The following is a 15,091-nucleotide window of genomic DNA, read 5'->3' as shown; positions in this document are numbered from 1 at the left end:
AACAACAAAATTCCAAAGACAAGAAACGAAACAAAAATATACAGCGCCTTGTCACTTACTCTCTTCATCTAACCCACTGGCCGGCCGACATTATCGGCCACATGTGCATCCAATCATAAGAAAACATTGCCACCGACAAAATCGGTGTTGGCGATACCGGCGACATTATCTGGGGCTTGGCCGACAGCATCTGCGTGTCGTAGGATCGGCCGATAATATCGGTGGCGTGTGTAAGCTACGATTTGAGTACATTGTAGTCGATTTCACCGCCGACATTATCGATGCTTCCACCGATATTATCGTTGCCGTGTGCAAACGCACTAAGACTTCTCTGATCTGTATGTAAACTTTTGTCAGTTGATACAAAAAATAAGTGAGTTTGTTCTACGCTCTACAGTTCGAAACTGATTTTATAAGATGAACAGACTCCCCACACTTGAAAACAACAGATTTTCTGAAACTTTCGTACGTTGTTAGCTGCAATATTCCTGTACAGGTAATTATTCGCGGAGATGTTTACATAGAATCAAGGAAATCTTTACGATCTATGAAGAGAAAGAAAACAGACTTTGTTCTTATTTGCTGTCAATCTGCATTCCATCGGTTTCTTTTTCTCCGCGGACAATCCTAAGTTCACGCACGTGACCTAGCGATGGAAGAGAGAGAAAGAAATCTACCTGGTTAGATTCCTATCTGCTGTTCTGCACTGTTGCAAAATGCAGCCAATATCTTAAACAGCTTTTAAATGGAAGAAAATTAATTTTTAATTAGCGCGCTATAATATTACCTTAGCAAGAAAAAGTAAAAGTGAACATGCAATATTAATACTAATAAACATTTGGTCGAATTTTGAACTCTATAAAATAGTTTTTATAAAATTTTGGAAAGAAATATGCTATATTATTATATATATTAGGGATGGCCAAAAATTTTCGGATCCGGATATCCCGGATCCAGTGAGATCCGGATCTTGCCGGATCCGGACCTAGATCCGGATCTCGGATCTGGGTCCGGATCTCGGATCTGGATCCGAAATTCGGATCTCAGATCTTGATTCGTATCCAAACCTACATCTGAAATTGTGATTTTATAAAATAGAATATCAAAAATTCGTTAAAACTTTTTTCGGATTCACTGATATAGTAGGTTTCTGTGCTTTTAAATGTTTTCGTAACACGTTTGTGCTACCTTTGTTCTTTATTTTATTTTAACCTTGCAATATTTACATGTTGCACTTTCTGTCGAAGTCGCTTTAGTAAAATGTTTCCAAGTTTGATTTCTTCCCACTTCAGAGTATGGTGAACTGTCTGAAAACTGATGTAAATGGTAACAAATTCTTCTGTTTAGCTCCTCTTCGAAACTTAATGTTAGCTTCACATTCATAATATTTATTTTATTCTTAGAAAATAAACTTTCTCCTTTTCTCATATACAAATGAAATATCTTTTAGATAAGGCCCTTTTAATCGCAGGAATACTAGACAAAACAAACTCTTTATTAATAGTAGTTTCTGACTCACTAGAGTCCAACCATCAACAAATGTGAATGAATATCTTTCACTTCGAAGGTATTTACAACAAAAAATAGACTAGTTGGCGTGGAACAACAGTAGATTTTTAAACACACACGAGAATTTCAGGAGAGCGATATGGTTGTGTTCGTTGTATTACTTTATTACCTAACTTATGGCTTGCCCTTCTGGTGTCGGTCGTTTGTTGAAGGAGTAAATATAAAAGAGATTTCTATTATTTTTTCTTCACCCTCCATGTTTCTTTAAACATACATTGCAGGAGGTAACCAAAACATATCCATGCGTCGTATCATTGAAGCGTTTTGTGTTTTGTATATTAAAGTGTTCAAAAATATTCGCATTTGTTCATGTGATCTCAGGTTCAATTCTCGGTGGGAACATACATGAGAAAATTGAAAGCTGAAACAATATGAAAATAGTATTTAAAAGTCAGGAAATTGATATTAAAACTTTAGCTATATATTGGGACTGTAAGGCTGTAGTTAAATTAACCCACACGTTTCGTGAAGATATATAACATCGTTATTGTTTTTTCACTATAAGCTACCAGATACATCCTCAGAGGCTACTTTACACTGTAGTAATCAACAGATGAAAACATTGGAAAAGGAATGGAAGGAAGGTCTCCAGAGCCTTAGATCAAGGTACTAACCTAGCATTTGCCCAGTATAACTGAGAAACAACCCTGGAAAATCCTCAGTCAGGATGGCTGGTTTCGGAATTCGAATCCGGTATTATCCAATTGCGAAGCAAGAATCATAACAAGTAGCCTGAGTTCGCTCCGTATTATTATTATTATTATTATTATTTAATTAATATAATGTTTTAAAATTAGTGCAAATTAAACCGTACTTTATTTATTGCTGATGTTAAGTTAATAAGTCTACATGAGACATCAGTCCGCTATCAAGAAAGAATACTAGAACTGGAATTCAGGAAGCGGGGGTAAAGAGATTAATGAGGATGAGGAAACTATGTACGATGCAAAAACTGAGTAATTATGACTTCGTCACAGATATATTCACTTACATACGTCAATTAATATTTCTCTGATACAGTGCACTCTTATTTTCTATAGTGGCAGGAAAATGGCCCGCTTTTGTAAACGAACACACTAAGCACGTGGGTATAGGCGCAATGTCCGTGCAAAGAAATATAGGTAAAACTAGAAAAAAATATGGAAAGTGAGGGGAAATGATAAACCGCTCTTCAACTTAAAAAAGAAACTAAAAATAACTAAAGTTAGAGCTACGAAAGACGCGAGACGAATTTTATTGAAAAGATTGTTTTTCCTTAGTGATTAGTTCTTCTAACTATGAACATGAATTAAAAAGAAAACAAGTAGCTAGCTCCGAGTTTCGCAAACTAGTTGAAAAGAAAATATTGGATAAAATTTAATAATAAAGAAGGCATTTATGATAATTAAAACAAACTAAATTCTTGGCACGACAGTCCTTTGGTTCCTACCAGCGGCCTTACGTTCAAAGTGGGGATGTAGAGTCAACGCATCGACACCCGAAGTCCTTATGCCGGCTTTCTAGACTGGAGTCCGCTACCTCTTACTTAAGATAACTCACCTACGATGCTGGGTCAACATCGAAATTGTTGAGTCCCTCTCCGGAAATTGAACCCATGACCACGGGAACCGAAGGCAGGCTTTCAGTCTTCTATAGACGAAAAGCTATAGTTACCCACATTATCTAATACAGAAATAAGTTCTGATTCTCTAATAGCTGCTGATGGTGATAGTCAAGGTTCACCGAAGCATGAACCCAAACACAAACTGAGATATTGATGTCACTGGAACGCCTGAAAAGTCATTGTGGGTAAGTGAATTGCCCCGGATGTCCGGAATTGTCAGGATGAAGGGCGATGGTGATGTGAAATGCGGGGCTGTTAGAGGTACTACTTATGATAATTGGATTTATAATCTATGTTTCCATAAACCCTCTTCAAGAACATAACTGTTAATCTTAGCTTTGAAAATGTTACATAAGGAGTTTTATTGCTATTATTAGGTTGCATTAGGAATTATCGGATTTATTTTAACGCTTAATTTTTACATCTCTTCTAATTTACGAATATTTAAATCGCAATTATACCCTTAAGGTCAATTAGTGATATTTTAAATCATGAAATGAAATGAAATCTTTAAGTTTAACTTCCCGCGGTTATGCTGGTTAGGCTAAAGGAATGAGAAATGAGAAATGGTGGAATGAAGGAAGTGGGAGGAAACGGGAGAACCCCGAGAATACCCACGAGCACGATGTTTGTCCACCACAAAGTCCACACGGCACGTGCTGTGATCGAACCAGGGACCCCAATCACCGGAGGTGAACGCTCTACCACGGAGCCACCGCACCCTTCATTTTAAATCATTTCGAACCAACTTTATATACGGTTAGTCTTACTATATTTGAATAATTGAGACCAGAAGCAGTCTACACGCTAAGTCCAAAAGAATCTTGGCCGACCTCCTGATAAACCACGTCTTTCAGAAAGGTGAATTGTGGCAATCCGATACCCACATGAGGAAATCTTCGGTTCAGTGTGAAAGCTTCCATAAGAACCAGCACTCTCATCAGTGAAATGTGCTTTGCTAATTTTTATTCAATGTGAAAGTACCTAACTTTATTGCTAAAAAAATGGCATTTATTTCAAACAAGTCGCCATTACAGTTTTCGTATTTAAACAGAACACTCATGTAAAGTCATGTTAAAGCGCGACTTGCCCCTGGAAAAGAATATATATCTGTTTTTAGTTTCTCGTGTTCCCCAAAGTACACCCGTACTTAGTGCAAGTGCCTTCCGCTCGCACTACCTAGGTACAAACGGCTACGATCTTGGTACTAGCACTTGTTTCGGTTTCCAGATCTCAAATATTTATCTTTCAGCCTGATTCTATGTATGAATCCGAAATTTCAAATCTAGATAAGGGGCACCAAAATTCATAGTTTATTCTCGGTGCTCATATTGTGATTTATTAAATAATTATTAAATCTAATTGTAAGTTATACATTTAATATTTTGAGCAGACTGAGCAAGATAAATATACGTAAAACCTAGTCAATACTTATCTTAACTGTTTATGTTTTCTTAACTGTCAATGAAATAGGTGTATTGAGGAATTTTAAATATTCGTGTTTTGTATTCCGGTTTCAAATATAAATATGTATGTATTTCATCTCGGTCCTGCAACCGGGTGGACCTAGATTCGACATTTGAACTCTCATCCGGATCAAATCAGATTATTTTTTAGTTAGGCAAGCATTTAATCTTTAGTGTAGATTGAAGGAGACAAATAGATTTGCCAGTATTCTTCTTAATTTCTGCTTTCTTCTTCACTGTCAGGACTTCGTGAAATTTCTTTCGGCGAATTTTTTATATTCAAGTTTATCACAATTTGGGTGGGATGTGGGTTTGGATAAGAATCAAGATCTGAGATCCGAATTTCGAACCCAGATCCGAATTTCGAATCCGGATCCAGATCCGAGATCCGGATCCAGATCCGAGATTCGAGATCCGGATCCGGATTCGGCCATCCCTAATATATATAACGTTACCCTCGCGTTCCCCCTCAGTTTTACCCCTACTATATATGAGAATTAACATTTCCCTTTATACTTATTATGGACATAACAAAATGGATACTCAGAACAATTTTGGTTTTCAAACACTAATGCCAAGAAGCAAGCATATCTCCATGAAACAAGCATATCGTTTTGTTTATTTCTTTCTTTCTTGACTCTTCTATTTAGTCGATTGCCTGAAGGCAAAACATCGCACAGCAAACGAGCTGCTTCGACACGTGCCAACGACAGAACGAAAGTCTTGATTTTAGTACTGAAACTACACTCAGCCAAAAAAAATGCAAAATGCCCGCACGCTTCTGTGCTTTGTAACATTGTGTTAAAAAAAACAGACACAAGGTCAGCTGTCAGACACCTGATAAGACTTTTATACAAATCGTCGTTGTTTGAAGCCTCTTTATTCCTCATAAAAACAATATATCCAGATTCGCGAAAGCCCACAGAGATTGTATTAGAAAGTTAAAAAATATTTTTATCATTCAGATCATTTATTATTATTATTATTATTATTATTATTATTAGTAGTAGTAGTAGTAGTAGTAGAATTACCACATAATATTTTTCGTTAGTCCTTACAGCAATTAATACTTAGCGGCAGAGGTAAAAGTGCTTGGGAATGCAGGGGACGCCGTCCCCCACCTCCAAAAAATGTGTACGGCGTCCCCCCAGTTCCTAAGAAATTACAATGGACAAAGATAGGCATGGGGGACGGCGTGATGTCATGTCGCTACCTACCGTTCCCTTACCTTTTCAGATTCACTTTATCTTTGCTTAGCAGGAAATCGATACAAGAGTTAGTAGGACAGCCACTCTTTATTGATAAAAATCGTAATTTGGCGTTATTAAAAACAATATTTCTGTGTCTAGAGGTAGAAGAGAGGGGACCATGGAAGTTACTGTTGCCACGTACAAAAATGAAACCTGTATTCAACACTGACTACGTATAATTCAAGGATTTTTTTTAAAAAAAGCAAAATGCTTACACCTTTTCAAAAGTAAAATTAAAATAATTACTAAGAAATACATTCATTAAAAAACTCTGGGGTGGCAAGTCTACCGTTTTAAATCCGCTGCAAAGCGTTCGAGTCCAAATTCAAGTAAAGTTAACGCATGGAAGACCCAGGTTCGATTCCCGGTGGGAGTTCATGTGATTCGGATTCGACGTTAATTAGTAGGTCCACGTTTTATATAGCTTCGCTGCTGAAAGGGACGTTAAGCTTAAAATCAACTCAAGAAAAGTTAAAACAATGAGAATGTTTTCTACTGTTTTGTCGTATGCAATTCTATGTTAAATAAAACTACATACACTATTTGATAATGGAAGCATCGTCAGAAATACAGTATCCAATAAATAAAACTTTTCACGGAGGGTTTATCTGAAGATACATACAAATATTGAAAATAGTTTAAAAAGGTGCATAATGCGGAAATACTATTTTATCGCGTATGAACTTAAGGCTTCTAGAACAGCAAGTTCTGACCAGATATTAACACCTCAGAACCAGAATATGATCAAGGGATGGACTAAACCAGCGTTTCCCAACCGGTGTGCCGCGGCACAGTGGTGTGCCGCGAATGGGTCGCTGGTGTGCCGCGAGGAAATCGGAACAAAATTATTAATTCTATAGCAATCAAATTGCAAGACATACAGAAAAAGGTATATTTGTATTTCAAATTACTACTATGAATCTAAAATTTAAAGTTTCATACTGTGTTACTTTTCTGTAGAACATTTTTCTGTACATTTCTAATTTTGAAAAAAAAGTATTTGTCACCATTGTTATGACCATTATTGCTTCTTTATTGTTGCAGACTATTTCGTAACTTGAAATTTTAAAATATTATTCAATCCTTCCGGCAAAGTAAACATGCATACGAATTACCTATATTTGTGTTTTAAAAGTAAAAGAGATTCGTTTGTTCGTTCGTTATTTAGTGATCCTCCTTCTTAATGAAAGGTTGGATACAGTTCTAAAAAAAGTGTATTTTTAACAACTTGAGCCCTATATCTGATTGTAATTGTTTTCTATTTTTAAATTAAAATGAAAAATAAGCATAATGATTTACCACGGGGAAAAAACAGTGGTCTAGCTTTCTTCTCTGTGAGAAGGATGTCAGTAATCAGAAAAAAATACTACAGTATTTTATATTTTCAAATAATAATAATAATAATAATAATAATAATAATAATAATAATAATAATAATAATATGTGTGCCGCGAGAATTCAAGTTACCCTGAAGTGTGCCGCAAGTTGAAAAAGGTTGGGAAACGCTGGACTAAACCATAGTTTCCAACTTTACCCAGTGTAAATAAAGTAGGATTGAAACCCACTCTATCCAGTGTACACCTGAGCGTCATGGGAGGGGGGGCTGTATCCCTATCCCCTATAAAATTCCTCTTGGATCCGCGCCTGTTGAAACCAATTCATATTTCATAACTTCATACACGGCACGATCAAGCACTGAATCTATTGAAATCTTACTACATCAAAAAATTATCGAGTGTCTACACTTTTTCTATTAAAGCTCATAGTATATTCTATCATAATATAAATTGTCACTCATGTAGTGTGTGCTAATATAACTAGGGATGCGCACGAGACAAGATTTGTGGCTGTCTCGTCTCGAAAATGTGCTGTAAAAGTGATGTCTCGACTCGAAAAAAGTATATTTCTCTATTGGAAGTGCCATGTCTCGACTCGAATTTTGTCAGGAAAATCCTGTCTCGATTCGTCTCGTGCGCATCCCTAAATGTAACTCATGACAAAAATGTTTTGTTTTAAAACAAAATTAAACGGTGGAAGTGGACTCTGCCGAGTAGAAGACATCCAATTCATTAAACCGCCTCGCAACTCACTTGGCAGCACACTTAGGTTACATACACTCTTCACCTTTTTCCCATGCTATCTAAAGTATCGGCTAATCTTAAATTCGCATTGCCGACTCGGGTTTTCTAACAAGAATTATTATGTTGCAACTTAATTTGGATGTGAAATCCTGTCTTAATTAGCATTTAAGAACTTCGAAGTCTGCATTAAAATCATGACAGAAATATAGTTAAATCTCAGTTCTAAATTTTATGTCTACCTTGCATCTAAATACTTGTGCTGTCATTTATTTCAATGTTGGTAGGAGCCGAAGTTCCAATTGATCCCAATTTTTCGCTTTAATTCCCTCTATTTGTTCATAAAATTGTAGAGAAATATTATTATTAACAAGCAACACTTCTGAAGTGTAACACTCCGATCTTGAAAAAATTTGGAAGGTAGATACTATACATGATATAAACGAATACGTGTTTCTTATTTTCTGCGGAGAAAACGGTTTTAAGGGGCAAGAGACCCCACCCACAATTTTGAAAGTTGACGCCCCAAAGGCAAAAACCAAGGAAACCGAAGTAAACGAAATTTTACACACATATTGCAGATATAAAATGAGGTAACACGTGTTTCGTATTTTCCTGGAAAAAACGGTTAGGTGGGGACCGGATCCCTCCAAAACTTTCATCACGAAATATCGAAAGTGATAGTAGCAATATGACAAATGTGTGTAAAGGACACAAAGAATTGCAACGAAACTTTGTGTATGAACAACATACCAAAAAATAAAGGCACACGGTTTTTTTTAATTTTGTGCTGAGAAACGATTTCAGGGGGCAAAAGCTATCACCCAAAATTTCGAAAGTTAAGGCCCGGAAGGCAAGAGGAAGTGAACCGAACTGAATGAAATTGTGCACAGATATTGTCGACATAAAATGAGGGAATACATTTTTCTCATTTTCCTGAGAAAAAAAAGAAAACCGTTTAGGTGGGACACACACACCTCCAGAACTTTGATCATGAAATATCAAAACTCCTAATAACAGAAGTGTTTGAAGGACATGACGAATTGGAACGACACATTGTGTAGGGACAATACGCAAAAAATAAACGAATACCATTTTTCTTTTATTTTCTGCGGAAAAACGGTTTTAGGGGGCAAAAGCCCCCATTCCAAATTTTGAAATTTGAGGCCCAAAATGCAAGAAGAAGTGCACCGAACTAAATGAAATTGTGCGCAGATATTGTAGACGAAAAACGAGATAATTGGGTTTCGTATTTTCCTGGGAAAAGCGGTTGAGTGAGGCACGGACCTTCTAAACCGTTGATTACGGAATATCAAAAGTGCAAATAAGCATACGCAAAAGTTCCTAAAGAATATGGAGAATTGGAACGAAACTTCGTAAAGGGACTATTTGAAAAACAGTATATGAAACGTGTTTTAATTTTTGCGGAAAAACAGTGTTGAGGCCTAGGTCCCATCCAAAAAAAAAGGAAATATTACCGTAATAGCTCAGAAAGGAGTGGACCCAAGCAAATCAAATTGTATGTAGATATTATATGTAAAATAAAAGCTCTCGTGTTTCTCAAGTGTTCCTATCCGTTTTGCTTCAAATTTGGCATACCAATAGCAAACTGAAAATAAATCGACACGTGTTTTTCTTTATGCTGAAAAAACATTGCAAGGGTTAAAGGTGCCTCTTGAAATACTATAAAATACGCTATACTGTTTGTGTTTGCTGTTACTTGATCTGCCAAATTTGAAGAAATCGGATGGAGACACGACACTTGTGAAACACGAGAGGCCATATTTTACATATCCAATATCTACATACAATTGCTTTCGCTTCGGTCCACTTCTCCCGCAACTCAACGCCTCGGTTCACTCACAATTTTTTTTCTTTCAGGAAAATACGAAACACGTATTCCCTCACCTTACCTCTACAATATTAGTGGACATTTCATTCACTTCGGTCCACTTCTTCTTGTCTTTTGGGGTCAAATTCCAAAATTGTAGACGGGGGCTTTTGCCAACCAAAACCGTTTTTAACCAAAATTAAAAAATGTATTCGTTTATTTTTTGCGTATTGCCCATACACGCAGAGCTCCTCCGTGGCTAAGCGGTTAGCGTACGCGCCTTTGGCGTGGGAGACCCGGGTTCGATTCCCGGCGGGAGCTCATGTGGTTCGGATTCCACGTTAATCAGTAGGTCCACTCTCATATAGCCTCGCTGCTGAAAGGGACGCTAAAATAAAATCAACTCAACCCATACACGCAGTTTGATGCAATTCTTCATGTCCGTTACACATATCTGATATACAGTTACTAGATATTTTGATATTTCGTGATGAAGGGTTTGGAGGGATCCGTGCTCCACCTGGCCGTTTTTTCCAGGAAAATAAGGAAACTTATTCCCTAATTTTGTGTCTACAATATCTGTCCAAATTTCATTCACTTCAGTTCACTTCTTCTTACCTTTTGCGCGTCAACTTTCAAAATTTTGGTTTTGGGTTCTTTTGCCCCTAAAACCGTCTTTCCGCAAAAAAGAAAAACATATTCTTTATTTTTTATCCACACAGAAAGTTTTGTTGCAATTCTTCATGTCTTTTACACACATCTAACATATTGTTACTAGCATTTTTCATTTTTTGTGATCAAAGCTTTGGAGGGGTCGGTGCCCCACCCAACCGATTTCTAAAGGAAAATACGAAACCCGTATTCACTCACTTTATGTCTACAATATCTGTGCACAAATTCACTCCCTTCGGTTCACTTCTTTTTGCCTTTCGGGAGTCAACATTCAAAATTTTGTTTGGGAGGTTTTGCCCCCCAAAAACCGTTTTCCCGCAGAACATAAAAAAACCGTATTCATTTACTTTCTGCGTATTGTCCATACACAAAGTTATGTTGCAATTCTTTATTTCCTTTACATACATCTGACATACTGTTATTATTACTTTTGATTTTTTGGGATCAAAGGTTTGGAGGGGTCTGTGCACCAGCCTACTGTTTTTCCCAGGAAAGTAAGAAACTCGTATCCTCATTTCACGTCTGCAATATCTGTGCACAATTTCATTCACTTCGGCCCACTTCTTCTTGCCTTTCGGACGTCAACTTTCAAAATTTCGGGTGGTGGCTTTTGCCCCTGAAACCGTTTTTCCGCAGAACAAAAAAAATATTCATTTTTCTGCGTGTTGTTAATACACAAAGTTATGTTGGAATTCTTCATGTTGTTTGCACACATCTGACATACTGTTGGTAGCACTTTTAATATTTCGTGATCACAGGTTTGGAGGGGTCCATGCAGCACCCAACCCTGTTTTCCAGGAAAATAGAAAACCGTATTCCCTCATTTTACGTCTAGAATATCTGTGTAGAAATTCATTCACTTCGGTTCACTTCTTTTTGCCTTTCGGGCGTCAATTTTCAAAATTTTGTGTGGGAGCTTTTGCCCCCTATAACCGTTTTCCCGCAGAACTTAGAAAAACCCGTATTAGTTTACTTTTTGCGTATTGTCCATACACAATTTATGTTGCAATTTTTCATGTCCTTGACACACATCTGACATACTAGCACTTTTGATATTTTGTGATCAAACGTTAGGGAGGGTCCGTGCCGCACCCACTCCTTTTTTCCAGGAAAATAGGAAACCCATATTCCCTCATTTTATGTCTACAATGTCCGTGCACAATTTGATTCACTTCGGTTCACTTCTTTTTGCCTTCCCGGCGTCAACTTTCATAATTTTGTGTGAGAGCTTTTGCCCCTAAAACCGTTTTCCTGCAGAACATTAAGAAAACGTATTCTTTCATTTTTTGCGTATTGTTCATACACAAAATGTTTCGTTGCAATTCTTCATGTCCTATACACACATTTGACATATTGTTACAAGAACTTTTATTTTTCGTGGTCAAATGTTTGGAGGGGTCCGTGCCCCACGCGGCCGTTTTTTCCAGGGAAATAAGACATTCGTATCCTCATTTTACGTATTCAATATCTGTGAAAATTTTTATTCACTTGGGTTTATTTTGCTTTTCAGGGGCCGCCGTGGCTCAGTGGTAGAGCATTCACCTCTGGTGCTTGGGGTCCCGGGTTCGATCCCAGCCCCCGCCAAGTGAACTTTGTGGTGGACAAACACCGTGTGCGTGGGTTTTCTAGGGGTTCTCCATTTCCTCCCACTTTCTTCATTCCACCCTTTCATTCATTACTCATCATCAACGTCTGTCTCCTTTAGCCTAACCGGCATAAGCGTGAGACGTAAAACTGAAAGATTTCATTTTTTCTTCTGCCTTTCGGGCGTCAACTTCCAAAATTTTGTGTGGGAATTTTTCCCTCTAAAACCGTTTTTCCGCGGAAAATATAAAAAAAAAACAATATTCATTTATTTTTTTGTCCACACATAAAGTTTCCTTGCAATTCTTCATGTCCTTTACACACATCTCAGATACGGTTACTAGCACTTTTGATATTTCGTGATCAAAGGTTTGGAGAGGTTAGTGCCCTACCGAACCGTTACTTCCAGAAAAATACTAAAACCGTATTCCCCCATTTTATAACTACAATATCTGTGCACAATTTCATTCACTTCGGTTCACTTCCTTTTGCCTTTCGGGCATCAACTTTTAAAATTTTGGGTTTAGCTTTTTTCCCTTAAAACTGTTTTTTTTACAGAAAATTTAAATAAATGTTTTCCTTTATTTTTTGCGTATTGTCCATAGACGCAGTTTGATTAAATTCTTCATGTCCTTTACACACATCTGATATGCTGTTACCAGCACATTTGATTTTCCGTGCCACGTTCCGTGCCCCACCTAACCGTTTTTTCGAGGAAAATACGAAACTCGTATCCTCATGTTACGTTTGCAATATCTGCGCTTAATTTCGTTCACTTCGGTTCACTTCTTCTTGCCTTTCGGACATCGAGTTTCAAAATTTTGGGTGGGAGCTTTTGCCCCTAAATCCGTTTTTCCGCAGAAAATTTAAAAAGGCCGTATTCCTTTAGTTTTTGCGTATTTTCAATACGAAAGGTTCCGTTGCAATTATTCATGTCTTTTACACACTTCTGACATACTGTTACTAGCAGTTTTGATATTTCGTGATAAAAGGTTTGGAGGGGTCCGTGCCCCACCCAACCGTTTTTTCCAGGAAAATACGAAACTCGTATTCCCTCCTTTTACGTCTACAATATCTGTGCACAATTTCATTGACTTTGGTTCAGTTGTTCTTGCCTTTCGGGTGTCAACTTTCACAATATAGAGTGGGGCTTTTATATTAAAACTTACGTAACTTTATGTAACTTCTTCTTTTTTATGAGATTCTTTTTTTGGGAGGTGAGGAGAGAAATGTTTTCCTCTGATATGTGTCTTTTGCCATTCATCTTTTTTGAACTGCTTAAGTAAGATCATTTTGTAACTTTTGATGTCATCCATCTCCGTCATGATAATATTATTGTCATTTTTAACAATTTGTTTTATTCCCTTATTTGCAGTCTGCCACACTGATATATTTATTACAAAATTGAGATTTGGTCCAGCGCCTTTCGAATTCACAACCAACCCAACCGCCGAGCTTTTTGGGTTGCCTGCTATTGCAGGAAAACGAGAATTGCAGGTGGTAATGCACTTTTAGAGTCGTGTATACAATATTATATTTAAACAAAAATTAAAGTTGAAAGAGTTAATCAAATTTTGGAATATATCTCATTAACCATACTGTATTCTGTTATCTTGATAAAGTCATAATGAAAAACTTTCTGAGAGTATACCTCAACGCCGTTTCATCTTAAGAGGTAACTCAATTATCGTACATAATCATTTTTTAGATTCACAAAATACTCGTTTCTTTTCAGAATTACGTATTAGGATTCACACTCACTCGTATAATTTTCTTTACGCATTAGGATTCAGCTAAGATTGCTATACGAGATCTGTTCAAAAAGTATCGAACCTGATTTTTTTTTTTTTTTTTTTTTTTTACCTACAGCAATGAAGCGCAGGAGATAGTCTCCAGTGTAGATGTAGAGGAGACACTTATGCGCAGTCGTGATTTTTTTTTTCCGCTCGAAGAAAGCGTTAGTCACAACCAGTCGGCCAACGAGTAAAGACGTGTAGTGAACGGTCGTGGGATTCAAGTTTTTTTCTTTTTTCTTTTTCTTTTCTTTATTTATTTATGTATTTTTTTTGTAAAATGTCAGAAAAACTTGAGCAGCGATATTGCATCAAATTTTACCAAAAACTTGGCGATACCCAAACGGAAAACATTCAACCGGATAAATACATTCCATTTTGAACGAGAATTTGAGCATGAGGAGAGTATCCGCGAAATTTGATTCTGGTCAATAAATGTATTTTTGCCAACCAAAGGTTCAATACTTTTTGAATACACCTCGTATGTGTCTTGTTAGGACATTTTTCTTCGTTATCGTAATATTGTAGAAAATATTTGTTCTATAGTTAATTATGTTGATTGCTTTACATGAAACTTTAATGTAAACGTAGACTTATATTGAGACTTTAATGTAAACTTGTGTAAAGTTTAATATAGCCTCTGCTATTTACTTTTATCCGTGACCTTATATTTGACATATAGTTTCCAGCTTGTAATCGCGATAGAAGTCGATACCGGACTAAACCGGTTTTGAGAGTTCTACAAGAGAGCTCAGCTATATTTGTAGAAAGTGCTTTTGATGAACAATTGCTGTTTTTATTTTTTGTTTTTGTTTGCTTGCTTCTTTTGTTGGCTTTATATGAAAAAAGGAACCATCGTAGAAATGATTGATAGTGTTTTGAGATTCTTGTGACATTGTGGAAATGCTTGCCAAGCTAAACGACAGTAAGGCAACACAAACCACGAAAACAAAACAAAAAAAGAAAATAAATAAAGATGGAAAAAAAAGTTAATGCTCTTACGGCCTTGGGAATTCCTGAAGGGATTCAAAACCATTTTCATTCTGTCTCAAACTTGGCTTAGTTCCGCAAAAGTTTTCTTGGTATCTCGATTAGCTTAATTTACGTTCGTTTTACTACTTGGAAGTTTCGGAAAGTGGTTCGCTTGTACGTGCTGCCATCTTTCGAGAGAAAGTGAAACTACGTGAAAATAAATTTTGGATTTGTACTGGGTGTATTAGTGCTGCCACCTCACGTCAACTGCAC

At 36.8% G+C, this 15,091-nt stretch overlaps 1 long non-coding RNA gene across 1 annotated transcript in view; it reads left to right on the top strand.

The window, feature by feature from the left end:
• Window positions 1-15,091, top strand: part of LOC145671947 (uncharacterized) — a 388,703-nt gene that overhangs the window by 72,916 nt on the left and 300,696 nt on the right. The window lies entirely within an intron of this gene.

Source organism: Thermobia domestica, chromosome 15 (assembly GCF_964235325.1).
Source record: "Thermobia domestica chromosome 15, izTheDome1.hap1.1, whole genome shotgun sequence".
Classification (NCBI taxonomy): domain Eukaryota; kingdom Metazoa; phylum Arthropoda; class Insecta; order Zygentoma; family Lepismatidae; genus Thermobia; species Thermobia domestica.
The sequence above is the reverse complement of the archived record's forward strand: the minus strand, read 5'-3'. Positions and strand labels throughout refer to the sequence as shown.